This window comes from Hesperophylax consimilis, chromosome 11 (genome assembly GCF_061612785.1).
Source record: "Hesperophylax consimilis isolate HC1 chromosome 11, BYU_Hcon_1.0, whole genome shotgun sequence".
NCBI lineage: Eukaryota > Metazoa > Arthropoda > Insecta > Trichoptera > Limnephilidae > Hesperophylax > Hesperophylax consimilis.
The window spans coordinates 6,864,907-6,891,920 of record NC_142846.1 but is presented as its reverse complement, the minus strand read 5'-3'; positions in this window follow the sequence as shown (position 1 = coordinate 6,891,920).

Below are 27,014 nucleotides of genomic sequence, written 5' to 3'. Positions count from 1 at the left end.
GGATATCGATATACGATGTCATAAGAGTCTAAAAGAGACAGATGAGTAAAAATGAGCTTCAATTTTTGAAATTGTTATTTTTTTATGTATCTACGTATGAACTTTATAGTTTTTTTCTGAATTCTACACACATCAATTTTTTAATTTTTGAAGGTTATATCCATCAATATTTATCACTGAAAAAAAAGATGATAAATATTGATGGATAGAACAAGACACAGAAAAATAAAAAGTTAACAGTCATAATTAGAAATCGTTATTTTTATCCAAGACACTATCTAGGTTACAAACCAATTTCATTAGAAATTTGGTAATCATTCAAAAAAGGGTGCTGCCAAAAATATGGAAAAAATAGTTGGAAGATGATGTTGTTGATTCTGAATTTGAAATATCATATCGACAAATAACGTTTAATAAATAGGTCCCATTTGTCGAGTGGTTTAAAACCCTGTCCCGGGAAGACAAGAGATCCTGGTCTTGTACTGTTTCATGTTTCGTTTAAATTTATTAGTACTGTCTTCTTGTTTCAACCACTTCAATTGAATTGACCCAAATTAACCGTTACCGGTGTGATAAAAAGTTTGCCGGTAAGACAGCTCCATTTGATAATCTTCTTTAAGCCTTTTCAAAGCAAGTCATACCGGCTAAAAACCAATTGGGCAACCAAGGCAACAAGAAAATTATCATTGACTGGTACTTGGATTATGCTGTGCTTAACAAACGAGACTTTCAGAGACGTTTGGGTAATTCAGCAGAAATTGTCAAAATTTCTACTTTGGGCAATGATGTTGATTATACAAGATGGTTATTAGCTGTACCAAAAACACTTATAAACAAAACTAATTCTGTTGTAACCTGATCTTGTTATTATGTTGTTGAAATAATACTTAATTTTAACTAAGTAATTAATAACTTTGAGGGAGAGGCAATATGATGTATATATATATACATAATACATACAGAACCAACTATCACACTCACTAACCAATTGGATGCATAATCTGGGCAACAAGTTTGGGGGTACTATTGATATATTTATTGACTCCATTTATAGAATTAAGCGTAATTTATTCCAGCACTTTGTTGAATCATACAAATTAGAATAGCGTTGGTAATTAAGTCTTAGTGGTTTGTCTAGTAGTATTGTTCTAGTTTCTAAATTATTCAATGCTTCTGTTACATGTTTTACTAATATTATTTTATATTCAGTTTATCAGTTTACTGGTATAATTTTCGATAGCTCACTACATATATTCTGTTTTTAAAATCCATGTAAAAGCCCGCTGGGCGTAAAACCAAATTAACCAAATTATTTTTGTTAAAATTAATGTTAACGTATTTTCAGTTTGTGTTGTGTTTGGAAACATTTGATCGAATAGACAATGCTGCCAACAATTTTTTTTAAATCCAACCTACATATATTTAATCAAATATAAAATAGGTTCTTGTGTTTTTAGGTTGGTCACTTAAGCAAGATATCATTATATTTTATATGTAGAAATTTATTTTTGGCTGCAACATAATTTAAAAAATAGGTAGGTACTTCGACAATTTTTAAATATATCTATTTGAATTTCGATTTTGTTTCTTGAATGAATGAATAAATTAATGAATGAATGAAATGGAATTCCGGAAGTGGAAATTAACCCACTTCCCGATATCCGATCGAGTTGAAACTCGGAAGATCGTTGTAGATGACAATGCATTCTGATAAATTTTAGTGGCACTCGCGCACACCCAAGCGCACACACATAATTTTTTTCATTCATTTTAATCAGTCACCGGGGAGGAAAGTGGAATCCTCAGTCAATTTTTTTTTCATTAAGTTTTAAAATACTTTTTAAATGTTTAAAGCAGTTAAGAGCCAGTCCCCGGAGAGGAAGGTTAAATCCTCAATCAAACAAAAAAAGTATTATAAGTATAAACGAAGCTTTTTACGCCACGATTTTTTAAAATATATATATTTGAAATTTACCGCCTTAAAGATAATTTCAGCGTATTTTTTAATTAAATATGATTTTAAATTTCTTTCCAGTACTTTTGAGGCATTTCTCCACTATCCAGCCTACGTGTAACATGGTTACCTTCATATAATAAAGAAGAACACAAAAATGCTCCGTGGGCGTGTTTCGTGACTCAAATTGTAGATATGTTCAACTGCAAGGAATATAGTTACAAGAAGGCTTTAATAACATACCTCAGTAATAAAGTTTGGCTAATTGGGAATAAAATTTCCAATACAAAACTGTGTTTCTGATTATAAAATGAGAACGGGATGGTGATATACGTGGTCAGGCAAGTGAAAGAGAGAAAGGTACTTAAGTCGGTGCCAACATTTGTTTCCATTTAAATTTGTATGAAAAGCACTTCTAGGATTGTTCTTTATCCTATGGTATCCTTATACTTAATCCACTCAAGCGATTTGTGTCATGTATTTATACATTTACCATAGTATTTAATTAATATCTATTCTCAAAATATTAATACGAAAACATATAAAACAGTGGTTTAAAGCCAATGAATCCACCTAGATTTCGACATTTACCCCATATTTTCAAAAACATTGCAAACTGAACAAAAGTGCTGAAATTACTGAAAGATTAAGGTACTACATCCATACCTAATACTCGTAGTTCTAATGTTTTTCATTGGAAGTGACAGTAATGAAATCCCTAACCAAACCTACATAAACTAAAGTCACACAAAATTTGTGAAATTCATGTAAATTAGGCACCAATTTAAATGATCACCCAACTTCTCCATCCTATATAAGTTTATTTCACTTTTCCTGGGTAAATGTGCCCCATAAGCAGAATTGCTCTCGGTTAACTTATTCACAGATTCAAAGGCAAAGGAATCCACAATGAAGCAGCAGAAAGGGCATAATTGACTCAGAAATGTGCCGCCTGTGGACCGTATACAGTGTATACTATACACACTCTTCGGTGTGTACCTCTTGTTCAATTGCGACCCGAGTTTTGACAAATGTGATGAGAAATGTGAATAATTAACATTGGCCAAATGGGAATAACTGAGCGGCCTTTTTTACACAAATCTTAGTTATGGATTTGAGGCTAAAATACCCAACCAATCAAAAATGTATAGCAAATATCTTTTTTTACATTATCTCCACGCATGAGGCATTAACTCCACATATGAAGCGTTAACTCAACATATGAAGTATTAACTCCACACATGAGGCAATAACTCTACTACGTCGTCTTTTAGAATGCTGTGCGGAGGGTATTTTTGATGAGACGAAGGAGTGAATATGGGTCTTGAAGAGTCCCTCTTGAAGGGAAGAAACAAATTTCTTTGGCGTGTTTCCCGACTATGCACCCTTGCTGAAAGTTTGTTACAGAGTCAAGGCTTTTTCGGATATTTCGGAGCTCCAGACCAGAGGTGACTGCCTATCTATAAAATATACACTATTATAGAATTCAACTTTTATTATTATTTGGCATATCATTGAGAATTGTTAATATTACCTTCTTTACTGATTACATGTTAAAATAAGGTTTAATGCCAAATCAATATTTCGATAAATCTTTATAACGAATTGGTGTACATTATGAATACAAAAATATATTGAATTAAAATATGCATTAGATAAATTGAAGGTTTTTCTATCATTTCGCTTGAATAGAATAAAAAAAAATAAAAAACTCATAAAAAATATAAATGTAAGCTGCAAAATTTTTTTTCTATAGAAATGTATGAACGCGTTAAGGAAACAACTTAAAAAAACAGTATTATAGCTAGGATTATCTGTGACAGTTTCACTTGATTAACTTTTTTGCTTTCTTATAAAATTATTTACAAAATAAATAATAACCAGTTTTGTGCTTGAAATCGAACGTTTCTAGACGTCTTTAATAAAGTGTTTTTTTTCTACTGACTTACCTGTGCAATTGGTTCATTAGAAAATCATTTTGACTTACATTTGATTTACCTACATACAAAAAAATTACTAACATCTTTTGATGAAAAAACAATAATTTTATCAGTATTTTATTTGGGCGTAATATTTACTAAATATTAATACGTTTAGAGAAAACATAGAATTTCCCCTGATTCAAGAAAGAAAAACGGAGTCAGAAATATCAATCAAAGTCACGAATAACATGTGCGATAGTTCTAAAAGTCAAGTTGGAAAATTATACTTCAATGCGTCAAATAATCGCTACTGCATTATACGATGGATGTCGAACAAGCGCCGAACAAATGTCAGAATGACGTGGAAACACTAAAAAAATACCGAGGAGTTGTAACAAACCAGGGCAGGCACTGCGGGGTAGCTCGCGGGGAGGTTAGGGGGTTCCACAGAGTTGGGGGTGTTTCGCAGGGTGGAAGTGGATGCACTATGACGTCAGCCGCTGCAGCAACCCGGCAGTTAGTGTTAAATCCGCAAGGGTGTGTCGGGGCGTTAGCAGTAATGCCATGGAACTGGGGCGGCGTATACTGAAAATTTTCATTGCTGGGAGCGAATGGGCGGGGATGAAAATTGAATTAAAATTGAATCCCAGTGGAATTTCGACGTATTAAGTACGACGTTTGTCGCACCCCCGTAATAAACTTCTTTAATTAATAGGGGTTTGCCTGTTCTAGAAGGATATCAGAACCAAAATATTGTGTAATCATAATCATGTTTGCGTCTCAAAGGAAAATCACAAAGAAAATAATATACCTCAGAGTTCTGGTATTTAATTGTGTAAAAATATTTCTACATCGATATAACATGTAACTCGTTCTATCTACCTTGGAGGCTTTTACGTTCGCTTGAAAACTTTTATAATATATTTTTGGAAAAATATATCTAATTTTGCGACCTCCAAATATTCAGCTCCAAGACTACTAAACAAAGCAATAATACGTTGATTTGTTCAGTCAAAGAGATTAGTTGTTTTAAAAGACATTTCTAAAGTGTACAATTACCCTTACATAGTCAGCAAATGGTTAAAAGCCAATAAAATCAGTTGAAAATGTGTATTTTATTTTTATTTTTATTGCAGAAACAAACAGTATTTTCAGTTAAAGTTAATACAATAATTGATACCAATGGCTTGTCGCTGACATGTGTATGGTATATTATACACTTTTACTTAAGTTAAGTTTGTTAGTATTCTAGGAAAGGAGAGAGGTTTGTGTTAAAGTTGTTTCTTTAAAGTTGAAAGCGTTTCATTTTACTTACGTCACTTTTTGATGAAACAATAACGTACATAATTTTTCTGTCAGTTAATTTTCAAGCATACTAATTTCGGTTGTCTGTTAACAATTTGGGAGGCGGGTATCGCTGCCCCAGAAATCATTCATTGGATAACCAACACTTGTCATTGGTCACCCCAAGTGTTTCGCTACGTTTGGTAACTTAGCAGAAGTGCCCAGATTCATGGAGTGAGATTTGTTCGGGCCTTGGCGGTGGATGCGTCTGCTCATCAACTGCGTAGCAGGCCAGATCGGGAGAGATTGGTTGAGGAAGACCCTTTGACTTATCCAGCAAGTCTCTCTTGCATGCACTGCAGTGAGAGGAATAATTCATACATCCGTCGCTCTTGGACACAATGACCCCCAAATTTCTACCAACCCCTTCTACCATTTTTATTCCCAGAATTTTCTCTCCCCCAATTCCTAAGAACACCATTTACACAGCATCCACAATGAAATTTTTCAAGCACAATAGCTCAAATTTGCCTTGGATTTAAGTGTTAAAAAATATATTTATATATATATTTTCATAAGTGATTGTGTGAAGAATAATTCGGACAAGTGATAAAGCAGATACTTACCTATAATGAGAAAACTATTGTATTTTAATTAATTACTTTATAACTCTATATTTGAAATATACATCGAATTTTTTAATATTTTTGTCGTGAGGTTTCTAAAACCTACCCCACCCCTGAAAGCGGAATCTTGACGTTCAAAATAAGAGAAAAATTCTGCGATAAGCCCAGGCAAAGCCGGGATAAAGAAGAAAGATAAATCCCGGAGAACGCACAGGTCTTCAGTTACCACAGATGACTTCAGCTACATTAGACTCATTAAATGTTTATTTATTTCACGCCTATTAAGTCTTTTACACATATATAAAAAGTATTTACGAAATTATACACGGAAATAGTGCAGGAAACGACTATTTAAAACAATTGCAGAAAAATAAATATAAAGTCAAAATATCACTGAACTTGATCTACACAGCATGCAGGCACAAAACATAAAAAATCCAAAATATTTTTTTTCTGTTTCAGTTGACAAAATTATTATGTGTTAGTCAAATTAAATACCTTTATTAAAATATTGCATCACTTCATGAAAAAAACTTCAATAGGGTATGCTTATATATTTAATGTGATAATGTGATAATGTGATACATTAAATCACCTAGTGTGGTGATTTAATGTATCACATGTAAGAAAATGTATTATTGTATTATCATGTATTCTATAAATAAATAAAATAAAAAAATATTGAAATTGATTATGTACTAAATATATCAACAACATCGTAGTATTTGTTTCCTAGCTGTTGAATCCGTCGCAAAGGAGTGTGATATTGGGACGTTGATATAGAATTGCTACAATAATATGGTAGGTACTGTCTTGTAACCGACCTGCTTGGAGTATGAAAAGAGATTACATATAATAAATCAGGGGTATCAAACATTGAATTAATGATTTTATACAAACAGGTTAAATCGAAAATAATTCTGCGATCATATAATTTTATTAAATTTAATGAAAAAACTACGTTATCGTAATTTAGGTTTTCTCTAGGAATTCCCATTTTAAAATTTACAAATCTTAAAAATTTATTATGGATTCTTTCAATTATTCGTCGATTAAATATTAAACCATGTATTGAGCAATACTTTCAAGACAGCATTTTATATATTTTCAAGTTAAAAATAAATTTAAATCATTATATTCCACTTTCATCGATACTCTTAACCAGGTCACATCCAATTTTCAGACTCACCTCATTAATTTCTTTCTCATTATTTTCTACGTTATTCTCTTGATTTAGGTTCTGCTGACGAATTTTCTTTTGATATTAATCTCAGCTTTGTGGTGGCCGCCACCAATTGTTTTATTTCCGCAATAATAGTTGTATTTAACTGGCTTAATAAGCTACTATTTAATACTAAAATATCGCCTTTGTAGCTTAACCCTTTGAGGTCTAAATTGATGTTTTCACAGGAAAAAAATATTTATATCTTGATACTTAAGTGGTTTGCTCATTTAAATTAACATTGACCCTAAAATAATGTTAGATAGAAAATTTGATGATGAATTTGAGAAAATGGTGGGTTTGGTTAGGTTGGGTTAGGTTACTTAAGTTAGGTTAGGTACTTAACGCATTTGACGATGGCTCAAGCGATTGTGAATTAGGTTAGGTTGTGTTAGGTTACATAAGTTGGGTTAGGTACTTAATGCATTTAACGATAGCTTAGACGATTGTTTGTTAAATTAGGTTGTGTTAGGTTAGGTACTCAACGCATTTGACGATGGCTTAGACGAATGTTTGGTTAGGTTGGGTTAGGTTACTTAAGTTAGGTTAGGTACTTAACGCATTTGACGATGGCTTAGGCGATTGTGGATTAGGTTAGGTTGTGCTAGGTTACATAAGTTGGTTTAGGTACTTAATGCATTTAACGACGGCTTAGACGATTGTTTGTTATGTTAGGTTGTGTTAGGTTAGGTATTTAACGCATTTGACGATGGCTTAGACGAATGTGGGTTAGGTTGATTTAGGTTAAGGAAATTTTGGCAATGTGGAAGGGACGAGGGATGTGATAAAATCTTGCAATAATTTGTGGAAACATGCACAGAAAGCACATATGTACGATGGAAATAGACATTGCAAGCAAGAAATATTTGCGTTGATACTAAACTTAAACCCCGCTAATTTGTTCAGTTTTGGGAACAAACCGTTATTACCCGTAGAGTCAAGTATGATCGCTTTTGGGAACAGCTCATATGCTCTCATAAAAATCGTTGTATCTTCCTTACTGTCGTGGTGAAAAATATGATCTAAAAAAATAATCTAAACTGATCTCTACAAAGATTGAATTCCACGCTTTATACTCAAACAAGAAGTCAACCATGGAATAATTAAAATAAACACCTTAATGAAACCAAAGGTTCCGACCGTAATTTGAGAAAAATTTATTAAACGGTGCGAATTTTTTATTAATTACTTTCACATGAAACGACAAAAAAGTTATATGACAATAATGTTTTTTATATATTTTTCTAACAAAATGTGTGTAAATTTTTCGCTATCAGTAATTTAGTTTCAATGTATTTTCGATTTTATCGTAAAGCGGATATTTCATTACCTTATTTTGATTATATATGTGGAAATACATGCAAATTCACCTACCTTCTTACTGCATCATAGAAATATAACGGTCAATATGCCAGAAGCCTGAGGGGTTAAAAAAATTTGTGTGAATTTCATGACGATAAGGACTCACAGGACAAAGTGATTTTTGCTTCAGCAGACAGATTATTATCTGTTACAGGGTACAGTTAGGTTTAACTTATTGCTAGAATTTATATCATGTGTGTCCTGTATATATTTTATGTAATCTTTTCCTGAATTGAACGAAAATTTATCTCTTTTTTTATAACTATATTATTCGTCTACAAAATACATAATAAGTATGTTAAATATTTTACGCGCCCTTATCAAAGTGGTATGGGACTAAAGAGGGAAATCATAAATCGGAAAACTTCCAAAATCTATAATCTAACAATACATTTTTCTGTAAAAAAACCCTTACAAAATCTCATTAATATTTCCCATAATTTCCTTCTAATAAACCGAAAATAGCTCAGCGGCAGCTGCGAGAAGAGACTCACTGCGTCATCAACTCAAATACGAAAAGTCAACGGTTTTCATTGGGTCGGAAAATAATTTCCTTTTACGGTCTTCTGATTAATAGCTTTTTGAATGATCAAATCATCTCCCTCCACCGATCTCTTTCCATAACCCTCCCCCAACTACCCTTTGCCTCATCTAACCTCCTCTAGCCTGTACATATAGAGCCTGGATAATCGAAGAAGTTATCTGGCTTATATGCCAACGTCAACTTGTCAGCGAAGTTAATTTATAAATAAATTTTCCTTTCAGGCATGGACATAAAAATTTCTCGAAGCGTGCAAAATGCAAAGTAGTTTTCCTCATGCGATGGTTCTTATGTTGCCCGCGATGGTATAAACTATAAGCTATAAAGTTGTGGGTGTTTATTTCTGTCTCTCCCCCTGTTTTATAGACCTATTTTGGCTGACATTAAGCTTTTACACTTGTAGGCGGTTAAATGGAAGTTATACATACATACAAGAAACAGAGAAAGGTTTTATTCCACATGGTATTCAATGGTAGTCTAATAAGGAATTCCAGTAAAATTTTTGTTTTTAATGAAAGTTCACTAGAAATAGTCCAATGGAAATGAAAATAGGAGAATGAATGAAGAGCTGCAGAGCCAAGCAATTTGCTACTTACGCGGACCATCGGTCCGGCTCATCACCACAATGTCGTCGGTCGACCAACGCTACGCGTGGCACTATTTTCAGCCTAAACATCAAACGCAGACAGTCCGTTCAGTTTAGCCGTAGCTTGGTGACAGTCTCTCTTATCTCCCTTTCTATACATACGTGTGTAAAACAAAACAGTTATGATTTATGTAAGAATTCTGAATCTTTAGGTAAGAATTCTAACGCCAATGTTTTGTGTAATAACCCAGCAACGCCGGTTGTTCCTGATAGATGCGAGTAAATGTTAGATGGTTTTAAGACCAGGCGAGGAAATGAAGGGAAAATGTAAATTCTACGATCTGTCCTCACCGAGGCGGAGTTAATATGTTTACGAGGCCAACTGTAAAGCCACCCCAACTGTAATTCCGCCGTTCCGCATGCAAACTTAGAATTTACGAGACGAAGAGAAATCAATTCCGTTCGGAAAACTCATTTGGTACTCAATTACTGTATGCTAATGTCTAATAAACTGTACTTTGACATCTTAACTTCGTTTAAACTGCGCCTTGAGATGATATTTTTATCGAATCTTGCTTGCTTTTATCACTAGGTAGGTACTAGCATGTTTCTTAAGTTTATACATATAAACTAATGGAAGATTTTCCGCGGTTTCTACAATCATAATTTTTTTGTGATGGTTTAAATATGGTACTCATACTGACACGCAAAAGGTAACTTAGGTCAAATTAAAATAATTTAAAATATTACAATTTTTTTTATTTGGAATAACAATTTGAAGGTTTACACATCGTTGTAATATTTAATCAGCGAAGAAAAGGTAATGGGATATTTCATGGTATGTATGTGCCATTTTCGATTTACCGCCAAAATGACATGTTCATTTTTATTCGCGAATAAAACGACGCTGGACAACTTTGGTGACAGCCGTTTTAACAGCAAGTGGCGTTTTCTACGTCATGTTGAAGTTGTAGCCAGTTTAGAACCGTTTCGGAATATGTGGTTTAAGATCAATTTTGAAACCAATTAAAATGTATGAAAATGTTAAAATTACATATTCTTGGTACGATAATCACAATCAGAAAAATAAACTTTAAAACTTCTGCACATTTTAAAAGGAAGTAGTAGTTTATGGAAATACCCCATAGTTGTGGAAATACCCTATAGTTTATGAAAATACGCCATTGTTTGTAGAAATACCCCATAGTTCATGAAAATATCCCATAGTTTGTGGAAATACCCTATAATTTATAAAAATACGCCATGGTTTGTGTAAATACGCCATTGTTCATGAAAACACCCCATAGTTCATGAAAATACCCCATAGTTTGTGGAAATATGCCATAGTTTATGAAAATATCTCATGGTGTGTGAAAATACCCCATAGTTTATGAAAATACGCCATGGTTTGAAGAAATATCCCATAGTTCATGAAAATATCCCATAGTTTGTGGAAATACCCCATAGTTTATGAAAATACGCTATAGTTTGTGTAAATACCCCATAGTTCATAGAAATACCCAATAGATTGTGGAAATATGCCATAGTTTATGAAAATACCCTATAATTTGTGGAAATACCTTATAGTTTATGAAAAAATACCGCATAGTTGGAGGAAATACCCCATTGAGTTATACTAGATAGTAGTTTAAGAGGTTACCCATAAATGTTCGATAATGCAGGGATCGGGACTTGAATAAAAACAATTGCAACCTGAAAGTCGAGGCCCAGAATCATTCTTACCTCCTGCTCATAAAGCCATCGGAACTCATTGCAATCCATCACTAAATAAATGTCAGTTTTTTTTTATTATTTATTATTTATTTATTTATTATTATTACACGCCCTAATGGGCTTTTACACACTACAAAGTTTAATAGTAGAGTATCACAGTTATTATAGATTCTACAAAATTAAAACAATAAAGGAAACATAATACAACGAAAAAAGAAAAAAATATTAAATGTTACAACAAAAGCATATAATAAAATAAGATACATTCATAAAAATGATAAGAAGTCTCACCTAAATAGATATTCAAAATAAAAATAAAAATATATATATTGCGGAAATTATAGATGTCTATTTGTGTCTCGATCTATAAAAGAATTGAAATAAACAATATTTATATTGATTATTTTTAAAATGAAATATATCTCCCAGATCAGAGTATTTATTTCCAAGACTGTGAAGTCTTGGAATTGGGGAATTTTGATAAGACAGTGTCCTGGTGTTGTAAAAATAAAAGGGTAGTAAATTTCGGCAAGATCTTTTGGGTATGTGGATGCTGATTAATTGGATTAACTCAGGACAGTCAATTTTGTAATGAAGTATTTTATGTAGTACTATTAAATCTGTGTTTATTCTTCTTTCAGAAAGTTTTAATAGGGACAATTTATCTAGTGAGTAGTTATAATCAATGTTTTCTACAGGAATATGCAATTTATAGTTTATATACTTCAAAAACTTATGTTGAATCTTTTCAATATTATCGGAATGAATATTGTAAAAGGGAGACCATAATGTAGAGTTATACTCTAGTTGGCATCTAACAAGGGTTTTGTACAACATGAGAAATCGAATGGACACGGGTTCGAGTCCCGTTGGCGTCATGTATTTTTTATCAGGAGATTTTTTCAATGTGGATGAGTGTTTCAGGCGAACAATTATTGCTTATAAAAATAATTGTTATCCTTTGTGCTATGCATAAATAAAATCTTGTCTTTAAAAACATTAATTTATCAAAAAAAATAATAATTAATATTTGACAAGTCCAAGTATTTCACCTATAAAAAAATGTATACAATTTGTATCAACGCCATCTAGTGAGAGATTTAGCACTTACAATGCCTTTCTCATATAAAAATAAAGTTGGTTGTTCTCAGGTGAAAAAATGTAAAAAGCAGTAATTGTTGAATGAAACACTAGCATATATTGAATATTTTCTCGGGTAAGAAATAAGCCCCCATAGCTCAGTGGTCAGAGCTTTCGACCGGAAATCGAATGGACACGGGTTCGAGTCCCGTTGGCGTCATGTATTTTTTATCAGGAGATTTTTTCAATGTGGATGAGTGTTTCAGGCGAACAATTATTGCTTATAAAAATAATTATGATAAATGTGCCTAAATTATTGAATTCTTTTGAAATTCTCAATACAAACCCAAGAGTCTTAAGAGCCTTATTGATAATGTTATTAATATGATACACAAAAGTTAGTTTGCTTTCGAACAATATACCTAGGTCAATAATTTCACTGACGCAATTAAAGTTTTTATCATTTAATGTATATTGAAAAAATATTGGATTATTTATTCTGTAAAAATTAATGAACTGACATTTCTTTATGTTCAATGCAAGTTTGTTGATAGAGCACCATTAAAAAAGATTTCTCAAATTAGTTTGTAATATAATGCAATCATTTATGTTATTAATCTCTTTTTAAAGTTTCAAATCATCAGCAAAAAGTAATACTTTTATGTTAGTAAATATATCAACAATGTCATTTATGAATTTAATAAACAAAATGGGCCCTAAATGAGAGCCTTGTGGTACTCCACTTGTGGCACTCCACTTGTGGCTATAAATGTGTATGAATTTGTGCCATTTATTTTCACACTACGACTTCTATTGGACAAATAACTAATAAACTACCATAAACTCCAAGTGTGGCTAATTTATTTATTAATATTTTGTGACACACCTTATCAAAGGCCTTGCTAAAATCAGTGTATATTGAGTCAACCTGGCATCTGTTTGCTAAAAAATTGGATATGAAGTTTTCGTATATTAGTAAATTAGTTAAAGTAGATTTATTTGTACAAAAGCCATGTTGGTAGGAAGTTATAATTTTTTGTATGTTGTAAGTTATCTTAGAGAGCACAATTTTTTCAAAAAGTTTGGGTATCGCTGATTGGATACATATCGGTCTATAATTTGTAATGTCCGTTTTGTCCCCTTTTTAAAAAATAAGTGTAAGAAAACTGTGTTTCCATGTATCAGGGAAACAACCTGTTTCTAGAGACTGATTAAAAATTAGGAAAAGAGGAACAGTTAGGCCGTTTAAACATTCCTTAATTAACACCGGTGGAATATTATCAGGTCCAGCATATTTTCTAACATCAAACAAATTTACATGCTTTTTGATATCATTAATTTCTATGCGTATTTCAGATATATCCAGACTAAGATTTGATGAGAATTGGGGAATTTCGTTGCTAGGTATATCCTCTTCATATACAGACTTAAAATAATCGGAGAATAAGTTTACAATGTTTTCATCATTACAACCAATTTTCCCATTGAAGTTCATACAAGTAGGAATACCCAAGTTATTATTTTTTTGAGAATTAGTGTAATTCCAAAAATTTTTTATGTTTACACGAATATCATTTTCAATTTTATCAATATAATTTTTATAGCAATTTTATCAATTTTATCAATATAATTTTTATATTTTGTGACTCCGGAGTTTTATTTAAAGAGTTTGTGAACCTCATACCTTTTTACTTCCCAGAACTTTCTCTCCTACCATTACTTAAACATACGATCCTCAGATTCACCCCAAAGATGAGATAGACCCTGAGGTAAATTGTTTTCTCGCTTTTATAAATCAAGTTATGGACAACTCTTTAAACGGTATATTAACTCATAACTGTGCCTTGTCTACCATTTACGACTCCATTTTCACAAAAGATAAACCAATTTTGAAAGGAAAATGGAGTGAAATTTAACTTTCCTTTGAAAATGGGGTGGCGCATAAACTTTCCAATCTACAAGAAATTATCATTTACAAGAAAATGAGCAACAATTTTAGCAATAATAAGCTGAAATAATGTGCAACCATTTATAAAAATGTTTAGTATGGAAAATGAATATTTTATGGTACACACTCATAATTTTGGTTGGATAGGCTTCTAACGTCACTTTACCTTGTTCTGAGATATCATTCTGAGGTGTCAAAGTTTGCAGAGACAATTTCTCATAATCTATTTACCGATTTTTGAATTTGAGTGTGAACCTCATGTTTAGTATTTGAATGTAAAATATTTTAAAGGAACCAAGTAACTAACTAACTAAACATCACGTCGTTACCGCAGGGGTAGGCAGAGAGGACGGACCGCCAAACAACTCGGTCTTGGCACACACTCCTTGCCTCATTCACATTGACACATCGTCTCATACATACTCTTCTATTATTTTGACTCTTGACGTGGCCCGATTCAAGTATCTGATTCACTTGATTGTGCCATGTCTTCTTCAGGCGACTCCGATTTCTGCTACCATTCGCATTTGCATCATATATCCTCCTTACACTCCTTTCTTCGATCATTTACTCTACATGCCCAAACCATCTAAGCATTTCGCTCTTTGCGGATCTCCACATTTCTAACACGATCATACATGGTTTTACCACACATCCGCCTCAGGGATCTCATTTCAACAGCATTAAAAACACTCAATTACTGTCAAACTTGTTGTGAAATCAGATATGAGCGCATTAGCAGAATGCTGCCTGCTCATTACATAATAATAAAATTTTTAAAAAGTTTTAAAAATTTAGGCGTATTAGATCTATCAAAAAATGTATATATAAAGATGCAAAAGTCGGTCATTTTGAGTACATGTAGGATAACGAAAGATTTTTTAAATATGTTGAGGGATCAGTAGGATTTATAGGCCCTGTTAGAAGTTCTACCGAGCCGAACCCTCTGATATGAAAATATCTGGAGTCGGTGAATAATTTTCCCATTTGATCTCTGGTGAGTTGAAGTGTTGTTCTTGTATTGTTTTGTATTTATTTTGCTTATATAATGCACTTGCATAATGTTGATTGACTAGATGATCATTTGTGGAAAAGTGTGTGGAAGGGTTTAGTTTTTCCTATGGGGAAGATTTAACCCGGACATATAATCGAAAGTCAAAAAAATAAAAAGGAAATTATATAAATTACAGACAGAACCATGTGAAACCAGCCAGGACATAATAACTGTATTTCCCTAAGCCACGTTTTAATTAAATATTTTCATTTAAAATATTTAAAAAATTATTTAAAAAAATAAACCACTTTTCCCAAGATTGAACATCTCTGCACACTTTGACATCTCAAAACGTCGTAAGGCGAAGTTAGAACCTTACCCAACTAAAGTGACAAACAAAACTGCGCCTCGTAAAAACGATCAACTGTCGGATAAAAACAAAATGGCAATCGCAAAAGGTTCTATGTTAACCTTGTAAAATAAATAGAAGTTTTAAAAACTTGATGTTAGAACTTCGTCAAACAAGTATCTACGGAAATATAACCCAGGTGGCTCTGAAAGTTCATTTTGGTTATAGATATGAACTTAAAATGGTTTTGAATTGTCTATAAAATTTAAAAAAAAAAATCATTTAGAACCTTGTTTGTAATTTCATACAAAGTTTTATTCTTTTTATACGTGGTGAAGATACATCACATTTGGATTCAATTTTGTGGGATAAGTTTTTTCATTTCGGCTTTCAAGTCTGATGTTTTTGGAAAAAAAATTGTCACCGGGGGAGTGTAACTTTAAAAAAACTGTTTTCATTCTTTAGGTGCCGAAAAAATCCTGTATATTTCACCAGTTTCCCACTTTTATTTACTACGAATTTCCGAATGCCATGTAATAATTTTTATATTTTTATACTTTAGTCAAATGATTTTATATTTTTCAAATGATGTTTATACTTTCGTCGCATGATTTATCTCAAACCATTGTTTGTTTGAGTGATTTTTGATGATTGTTTTGCAAATTTCGCAAAACAATCATCATGACATGGCGTTTATTAAATTGATTCTTCAAATCGTCATCTTCATTCTTCAAATCGAAATTACTTTGCGTAGTATAAACAGTTACCTCCACCTAAAAAAATTCCCAACTCTGAACAAATTGTATCACTGCTGAGCTCACCGTTATCGAGCTTATAATGTGACAATTGTATTTTATTGGTGCCACAATTTTTTTCATTCAAAATATAGTCATGAATTCGTGGAAGTTCACCTGAAATGAAAATGATGTCGTGCCATGTCGAAGTTTCGTGTGATTATTTATTTACGTATCGTTTTGGCACTAAACTTCTTATTTTACTTTGTGGCGTGCAAAGGTAAAATAAAACATATCGATGCTAAGCTAACATCCTAATAGCCGGGCCACATTCGTGAAATTGTAAAAAACACACTAGCAAAACATCGCTCCAGTCAAATAAAACGTTATTATTGGTTGGCATATCATTAAGGAAATTATATACCTGGAGTAATTCTCAAGGGGTATTTTTTTAACAAACTTTGATGGTGAAGAAAAATTATTTATTTTCAGATAAAAAAATTAAGTATTATTATAATCTCCCGAATATTTATATAAGTATTTATATGTTTATCACAACCGTAACTACTTAGAGCTAGTGGAACTATGACATCCACAATTGTCCTTAAAGTGATATAAAAAAATGGTCGTAAGTAACTCTACAAATTTGTACAAAGAACATCACTATCTCGATGAAAATTCTTTTTTCAAACTTTCTTTAGGCAGGTAGGTACATTTGTATATTGGTTAATCCGATTCGACAGATCTTAATGTGATCTACACTTATGTATCCAATACAGCCGCCATATTGAACCGGAACAGGAACGTAGAAAAATTATAAACAGATGAATTGCCAAATGGTCGAGTTAAAACAGGACTTCGCCAAGCCCAGTCAACTTAATACATACTAAGTACCTACCTATTTACATATTTTCAGTTTATGTGAACACTTTGTGAAATTTTTATTTAAAATTTTTAAAAATGCTTTATTTTCGTTTTTACAGCATAATTTATTATACGGGTAATTCTACGTGATACATTTTTTTCCCATATTCCGACGAATTAAGGTAAAAAAGTTAAATTGTTTATACGGGAAAATAAATATTTTTCTGAGGAAAAATATTTTTTTATGGGATTTCGAAAAAAGTTATTTATTTTTTTACTTCTACCATAATTTTGAATCCCCCCTTTTAGCTCCGGACACCCTGTATAGTCGCCAACTTACTAGTCGCACATTTTCTTCTGGTGTCTGTTTCTTGTCAATTATCTTATGTTATTATGCCATTACGTGTTTCTTCATAACGCCAGTCTGTAATTATTACCTACCCAATAATTATACAGTCACGATGTTTGCATAGGTACAAGAAAATCTAGTTTGACATCTTTTCCAATAAGAGGTGTTATTTTGATATTCAATCGTAAAAGATCAATGGTTTTGTTGCTTGTGTGGGCACGTAGCGCCGTCTTGTTGAAAGTAAATGTTGTCCAGATCAATACCATCCAATTTCGGCCATAAAAAATCATTAATCATCTCTCGATAGCGCAATCCATTCACCGTAACTGTTGTTCTAGCCTCATTTTCGAAAAAGTAAGGTCCAATGACTCCGCCGGACCATAAACCGCACCAAACAGTCACACGTTGAGGATAAAGAGGCTTTTCAACAATTTTGCTTGTTGACGAAGCCACCGAGGTGGAAATGTGCCTCATCACTCAAGATGATTTGCATTTGATTCACTCAAGTGAATTTTAATAATTTCGTAATTAATAATTCGTTCAAAAGGGCAAAATGAAATGCATGAAATCATGTGTGACCATTCATGTATTATATTTTGATGAGACATGAAGCGAAAAAATATATTCCACTCATTTACCTCCAACTGATCTGCAATTCTCTAAATAAAACTACCGAATCCGGACTATGCGCACTGCTTATCACGTTATAATAGTGGAACAAGTTCGACGAGATAATTAGTACGTAGTTAGCACCTCTAATTGTAGCTCTATGGTTTTTTTGATGGCTTTTTTTAATTTATTTTTTGTGACTCTTCACAAGAACGCCCTGTACAGTGTAAGAGCAGGGGATCTATGTCGATACCCGACTGGGCAGCGTGGTAGACGTAATATTGACGATTATATTGACAATACTATCGATAGTCTCCTGGGAATTTCACCCACATTACTGAGCGTCTATCAATTAGTAGTATCAAACTTTAAACACGTTTATTAGTAAGGCGCATGCAAGCTGTAATGAATTTAGCCTCTCAATGCTGTCCTCAAGTAGTTTATTTAAATTCCTTCTCCTATCGGTGAGTGGATATCATTAAAGAATATTCTGACAGCATCCGTGAACTGCACTCGTACCAGTCACGTAAGTTTTAAAGCCATGACACTTTAAGTCATCTTATAGTACGTGTCAATCAATCTTCCCGAACTGATAATAATCAGCAGGATATTCTTGAATTTGTCACATCAAACGATAAAAACAGCATTTGAAGATTTCCATAACTATTAGAAAATTTCATCTTATTTATCCAGGGTACTTTAAGGATGCACCTTTAGCTTCTCTGTGGTTGAGTGGTTATGATCCTCGGATACGAATTCGGAGGTCACGGTTACAAATCCGGCCGAACGCAATTAAATTTTATTTGATCAGTTTCCGTCATTTCACAATGTATTGCGGCTTTTTCCAAAGTTGTAGATACTTTCAGTATCGCCCTATTCAAAGACCACCAGAATTGGAGCGTTGCTTAAAATGGCTTTAGTTGTGTTTGGTGACCAGATCTGAATAGCCAGGTACTTCCCAATCTTCTTCTTCCCCATATTTCTCTTCCCCATCTTCTTCCCTTCCCCACTACTTTCACCCTAACGACCTACCCATGACATGGAGAATCCACTGGGGATGCAAAAGTCACAAAATACCTTAATTATGTTTTCGAATTCTCCTTAATTGTTGAAAGGGTTGCGTTGTACATATGGGTCGCGCAACTGGCATTTACCCCAATAAAACAATCTTAGATTGTGTGTATTGGTGTATATGTATACACTTCCGACAGTGATGCTCTTGCGAAACGTCACTGAGAAACAGCCTTTTGTCTCGCTTATGCCTACTCATTGTTATTAGCGAGAAAGGGACAAAATGTATGCATACGATCATTGTTATTAAGTTTTAGAAGTTATGCGAAAATTTTTACCAGGTGTTTTTTAAAAATTATATACAGGTTGTTCGGGGGTAAAGTGAACAAACTTCGGGAGGTGTTTCTATGTGATGCTAAAAGTAGAAGAAAAAAAAATAGTTTTTCGGAATTCCGTTGTTTTTTTGCCATATAAAAATATTTTTCCATAAACAATATTATTTTTTCCATTCAGATAATTCAACTTTTGTACTTGAAATTTACCATAAAACGTTTAAATTTCGATAAAGTTTTTCATCCCTTTAACCTCAACTATCATGCAGAATCACCTCCTAAAGTTTGTGCACTTACCCCTGAACACCCTGAATAAAAACCTAAAATTTTAGTGTCATTTTCTTCAAAAAAGTTTTCATGCTGTATCAATCAATGCATCCATTCGAGTGTTGGTGGCGATACGGATTAGAATCTACGCACCAGAACCGATTTAATTCAAATTTTAATTAAAACAGGTAACTCTATCGTTCTTAGGCTGTAAGGGCTTTATCAGCTTACTGATCGTAAATTATAATTAAATTTACAATGAGTACATCATCTGAACTCCATTTCCCTTGAATGCTGAACACAAATAATGTAATTGGAATTTATTTCACGAACGCTGAACTAAATGCTATCTTGAAATATAGCGGCTTCGCGTTTATCTGTGATTTACAGTGGCGCATTCTAAATTTTGCGACCTGCTAGAAGAGGGATATATAGGCTTGAATTAAATTATTTTAACTATAAAGCAGAAAACCATTAAAAATATTTTATTGCAGAGATCTTTTGTCTAAAACATGTACGTCTTATTCTACAAGACTATGGTAACTGTAAAATTTTAAAAACAGTTTAAATAAACGCATTTATCTCCAGAATAACATAACTTTTATTGCACTAATGAAATCACATTATAAATATATTTTTTCCTGGCATAACACTTTGCAAATTCAGTTAAAAAGAGTTGCTTTAATGTTACCAAATTTTTGAAGAAAGGAAAAAGAGAATGACTAGTGTTTTGCTTTTTATAGTAAAAATTTTGCCCCACTAACAAAAATTGACAAAACAGCACTATTTACCTTTGATCGTGGAATCTGTTTACTCTCCAATTATCTTGAAGTTGGACGATAGATGTCAGTGAACATCGCTTTTTTAACAGTAACGATTCTGTTTCCTAAATATTTAATGGAAAGTATTAAATTAGATAATAATTAGGGTCCTAGACGTGTTTGAAAATGATTCATGACAGTAAAATCTATAGAAAATTGATAATATAAAGTGGCTTGTTCACAGTCCTCCTCACCAGAGATTCCTGTTCCGAGATGGACTGTGGTATATGAAGGTAGTTGTGTTGGTGTTCATGATTTAGTCAACATCATGTTTTTACTGTTTGTTGATTTCCACATCTTCATGATTGTTGACAATTATGTACATGTACATGTAACCACATTACAACGCATTATTTTTTTCTCACAAAGTTGAAGATTACATCATTCGTATACCGTATGAAAAATGAATAATGCCACAATAAGTATCTTACCTTAACGTAGAACAACAAAAAATTTAAATTATCTCACCATATTTATTAGGAACATGAAGGTAAGTACCTTCAGACAATAAAAAAATAATCTTATAATATGGGAAAAAAATAAAGATATTGTTAATTATAAAAAAATTAAGTATGAGATTAGCAAGGATGACGTGAAGAGATTAGGTGGCAATATCAATAAAAAAAATAAAAAAACAGTAAGAAATTCAATACATCAATTCAGCAAGATACCAGAAAACTATTAAAATTCCAAAATTTATCACTAAGCTCATTCAAAATTGCAAACTTTATCTGGGCATAATTTATTTTAATAACCTTCCATTAAATTTAAAAAATATCGAAAATATTCTAGAATTTCACCTTAAATTAAAAAATTACCTTAAACTATTATAAGTTCAAAATACGTTCACTACTTACATCTAAAAGTAATATTGTTTAAATATTGTGTTGTTTCTTAATAATTTATTTACCTTAATACTAACATATATATACACATAGCACTCTTTTTAGGGTGAATTGCCTAATACAAAAAAAAAAAAAAAAAAAAAAACATATATATAATTGAACTAGAATTCCCTCACCAAACACAAGATTGTCTCTTTATGGTGAGGAAAGGCTACTTTAATTTCTATTGTTTTGAATCTTATTTATATCCTGTATACTTATCTATGTATTTTTTTTTCAAATATTAAATAAATAAATAAAAAAAATAGCTCAATTGGTAGAGATGCCTGTCGCGGTAAGACTATAGTATCAGGGTTTGAGTCTCGGATTTTGTTTCCTGTGTCTTTGTCCTTTCACATTTTCAATGAGAGTTGTTGATATTATCTTATTCAATTATTAAATATTACAACGAGGTTAACAAGATACTATAAGTTAATCTCATCAATTAGAAAATATTATTATTTGATATCATTGAAAAAAAAACTTTAAAAAGACATATATTCCCTTAATCAGAAATACCTAGTCTAGCATAGCTCAATTGAGGTAGTTTTGGGGCGGCCAAGTTAGGTTGTACCAGGCTCGGAACCTACCCCATCTCCTACCCGCCCCCTGCTCCACTGCCAGCGGATGATAATCACATTGATTTGAATTTAATATTCCTAACAAGCGGATCGGGAACTTTAATCAGCTCGTGATGGGTAATTTATTGCTTGCAAAACCTTATTATTCATTTTATTTTAATTAAATTTGTTTGAAGGCTGACTTTAAAACGCGTAGCTTCACGATTTATCAGTGAAACAATTCACAAAAACTTACATACAACGTGTATATTAAAAAAAAAAAAATATATATATATATATTAACCCTTAAGGCGTCAAAATATTTATAACTTCAAATGCTATTAAAACGGTGAAATTTTATGGAATTTCGGAAAGATTAAAGGTAGGTATTTTAAATGTGCCATATATTTCTTGTTTTTGAAGTTGTAAAAACATATACTATTTTAAGAAAAGTAACTAACTAACTAACCATCACACCGTTTCCCCGAAGGGGTAGGCAGAGAGGACGTACCGCCAAACAACTCGATTTTATCACACACTTTTTGCCTCATTCACATTCATGCATTGTCTCATACGTACTCTTCTATTATTCTGACTCTTGACATGGCCTAAGTATCTAATTTACTTGATCGTGCCATGTTTTCCTCGGGCTATTTTAAGAACCTTATAAAATAAGCTTTGAAATTTTTGTATTTGAAATAAATAATACTATTTTAGCATCAAACAAAAAACTTACCGAAAAATTTTGAATCGAACCATCAATAATTTTAAAAGAATCCGAAAAATATTTAGAAAACACATTTTTTGTTTTTGTTTTGGTAATTAGTAAGAAAACTATCACTTCTCTTTTTATTCCGTTCATACAATAAAAAAATGTTAATATTTTTTTAACTTGAAATTGCAATGAAAAAATCCCGCTAATTTGTAACCATACTCTGTGACATTTTTTTACCATTTTATCCAAGGAAGAATGTATAAATATTTGAGACACACTGAGAAAAATAATTATTTCTCTTTCTTTTCTGTTTCTCTATCTGCACAGAAAGACTGAGCCACAGTAACGCATGACGAGGTACAGCTGGTAATTTTTCAAAAGCTTTAAATAATTATTTTCCAAAAAAAATTTTTTGATACACTTAAAGATATTATTATTTGACGACCCTAATACATACACATCCAAACCATCTAAGCATAATTTTCTAAAACGTATTTATAATTTATATCTAAATGTTGTCAAACAGACCTAGGGTTCCCAATCAAATAGGTTTCTGCCTAACTAACCGTTTTAAAGTTTTAAATGAATTGTAACCCCGCTAAGGTCTCACATGAATATATTATTCCACGAGAAAACACAATGTGTACACGTGCAGGTTTATTTTGCTGCTTAATTATGCCTTTTACACAAGCGTTTAATTTGTCCCACGACTGAGAATTTGATTCTAACCCTAAAACAAAATCCTCATTTGTCACTGGGTAAATTCGAAAAGAGTTGCTCAAATTGGACTTACAGTCGGGGAAAATAATTCCACGTGGTCGAAAGATCTCGTTAAGGCCATGGACTACGTAGTAATGCAAAATCATGTGTGTTTGGTTTGAAAATTTGGTCGCCTAGAAATGTTTCAGATGCTTTAAATAAATACCCCGAGTATAATACATCTTGGCCTTTGAAATAATCGAGTATTTTTAAGATAAGTCTTTTTATAAGCACAGAAAAAAAATTATAAGGTCTATGAAAACTGCTTTTAAGTTCAAAATCTCCTACTTACGAACCCATTTTCGTTTATGGTTTCATTGTATAATGTGGAAAATTATGTTATTTATAAAATGATCGGAGAACATTTATATATTTATGTCTGAACATCCACAGAATAAAATAAAAGGCACTTTTTGGCCATTTTTTTTCTTCCCTAAATCAAAACAGCTCGATGGTGTTAAACGGGAATTTAAGCCTTATCGCCATCTACGTAAGGGGTGTTATTGATAGCGGCTCGATTCAAAATATTACACGACCTAGTGCATCGCCTTAATCTTCTAATTTTATACTTTTATTAGCGACCCACCCGGCTTTGCACGGGTGCAATGTGTAATGTGGCGTGATAAGTGTCAGAGTTATTTAGACACATGAACTATAGGTATCATCCTTTTTTGGCACTTTGACATTGACAGTTTATATTTCCAAAAATTCAGTTTACCTTAAAAAATAATTATACTTCCCATAATGTGTGTTTTATTTAATTATTTAAGACAATATTAGCGATTCTTAAACGAAAATCTGAAATAGAAAAATCAGAATAAGAAACGGTCACATCTAGGACTCGAACCCAGAACCATTGCCTTGCCGGGGCACCGCTCTACCAACTGAGCTAATGAGACCCTATCTCCTTCGGTCATATTTTAACTGTATCCATACTTCGAATAAGAACTACCAACATTGTCTTCATTTTTCTCACCGCACATTTTTATCGGCTACTATCTTTATGTATGATCGCAAGATTCGAAACGTACTAAATGCAATCTAGACAGTATATATTCATATTTTATTCTTAAAATACTTTTTTTTCACAGCTAACCGATTTGGCGAATTTATTAAATTATACAGGGTTTTCCAATAAGAGGTGTTATTTTGAATAGCCCGCTAATTCGTTAGATGTTACTTTTCAAGCTGTCATTTTTTGACATTTGACAAGTAGAAACTACGTCATTGATAAAAAATGGAATGATACACGCTTCAACAAGGCATTGAAATTATTAAAATTCACTTGAGTGAATCAAATACAAATCATTTTTAGTGATGAGGCCCATTTCCACCTCGGTGGCTTCATCAACAAGCAAAATTGTCGCATCTGGGGCTCGGAAAACCCAAGAGTTATTGTTGAAAAGCCTCTCTATCCTCAACGTGTGACTGTTTGGTGCGGTTTATGGTCCGGCGGAGTCATTGAACTTTAATTTTTTGAAAATGAGGATTGAGCAACAGTTACGGTGAATGGATTGCGCTATCAAGAGATGATTAATGATTTTTTTATGGTCGAAAATGGATGGTATTGATCTGGACAACGTTTAAATATGATTTAAGATTTTCACGGCCAAAAGTATTTTTGTTATTTGTTTTTGGGGTATTATGCCGTGTTGCGCTAACTCCTTCTTTAGCCAACGTTTCGGACAGCATTGCAGTGTCCATCATCAGACATCTGCCCTGATGATGGACACTGCAATGCTGTCCGAAACGTTGGCTAAAGAAGGAGTTAGCGCAACACGGCATAATACCCCAAAAACAAATAACAAAAATGGACAACGTTTAATTTCAACAAAGCGGCGCTACGTGCCACAAAAGAAACGAAACCATTGATCTTTTACGATTGAATATCAAAATAACACCTCTTATTGAAAATCCCCGTACAAGCTGTAAATGCTCATTTTTTTTAATCTGTACTGCCAGTGAGTAACGACATAGTATATATATATATTTATTTTTTTTTTTTTAAAGAAAGACAAACATTCCCGGGTCACGGATAACCCAACAATGTTTGAAAATCTCCTACTACCACCACAGAAAGCCGAAAATGTTGCTTGCGTTGTGATGGAGGACTTAGCCAGCCGAGGAATCGAACACGCGACGCTCGGGTGAGACCCAAGCGCTATGCCCACTCAACCACTGACCGGTGCACTGTATTTATGCACAATGTTTACAGTTGTCCAAAAGAAATTTTAAAAATGATTATGAAAACCCTATCAAAATCCATTGCGTGGCTTAGAAAAATTAAGCGCACAAACAGACAGACGCGGATAGCGACTTTATTTTGTAATATTAAGAGATTTAAATTTTATTTCAGTACATAAAATAGGCAGATGTCCAAAAATTTAGATAAAAACATAATACCAAACAAGAATGGGTTAAAGGTAGAATACAGATATGTCCATCAATAATTTATTAATGTCACGTGTTCTGATAAGACACTGATTTGGTTGGTAAGTAATATTGCCTGCCTTTGAAAAAGAGCTTCATCACGATATCAGCTTGATGTGATGAATGGTAAAAAGGGTAAAAATTGGTCACTAAGAATGTCTATTTTATTATTAGAGCAATGTTTAGTGTTATAATTTCTTTATTTTTGCGGTACAGGGGAGAGAAATTCTGTATTTGCATGGTGGGTTACATTGTTATTAAAATGTATAAATTCAATTATATAATTGAAGAATAAGAAAATATTAATAAATCTAAACTAAACATTGTGACCGAATTATTATAGTTGTTAGAGGCGTTGGTTCGTTGTTCGATTCCCGGTTGAGACCATTACCTTTTTTAATTTTTCTGTGTTTTATTCTGTTTCATTTTTTGTTTAGATTTATTAGTTGTCATTTGCTTCTTCAATGATACATTTCACTGACGGGCATAAACCTCTAAGTTATTCCAATAAAACTTAAGTACAATTATTATTGAAATTAATAAAATAATTAGTTTTTACCACTTTTATTGATTATATACCTTCATGTTTCATGAACAACGCTCACTTCTTCAGGGTTTTAATATTACTAATTATAAATAATGGACATAGACAATGGTGTCAATAGAGAAATAATAGACATAGACAATGGTGTCATTAAAAAATAATAGACATAGACAATGGCAACAATGAAAAGATGAAAATGGATAGGGGAAAGAGAGACAATATGGAACAATTTTCAAAGAGAATAGGTTTAATATAGGGTCATTTAAAATTTTTTTTTTTTTGTTAATAATATTCAATTTTGCATTCACACTCTTTCTAATCTCTAAAATTTCTAGTTTATCCAACTGAATGCCATTGACATTACAATGTATTTTACTACCGATATTGTAATTTATTACGGATACAAAAATATCACATTTGCATGTGCATACTTCTTTAATCCCATGCTTTAACATAAATACATGCTCTTTCTCGAAACCGCGCCAAAATCGCCATTTTTTCCGCCATCTTTTCCTGTTGCAAAAAACTTTCCG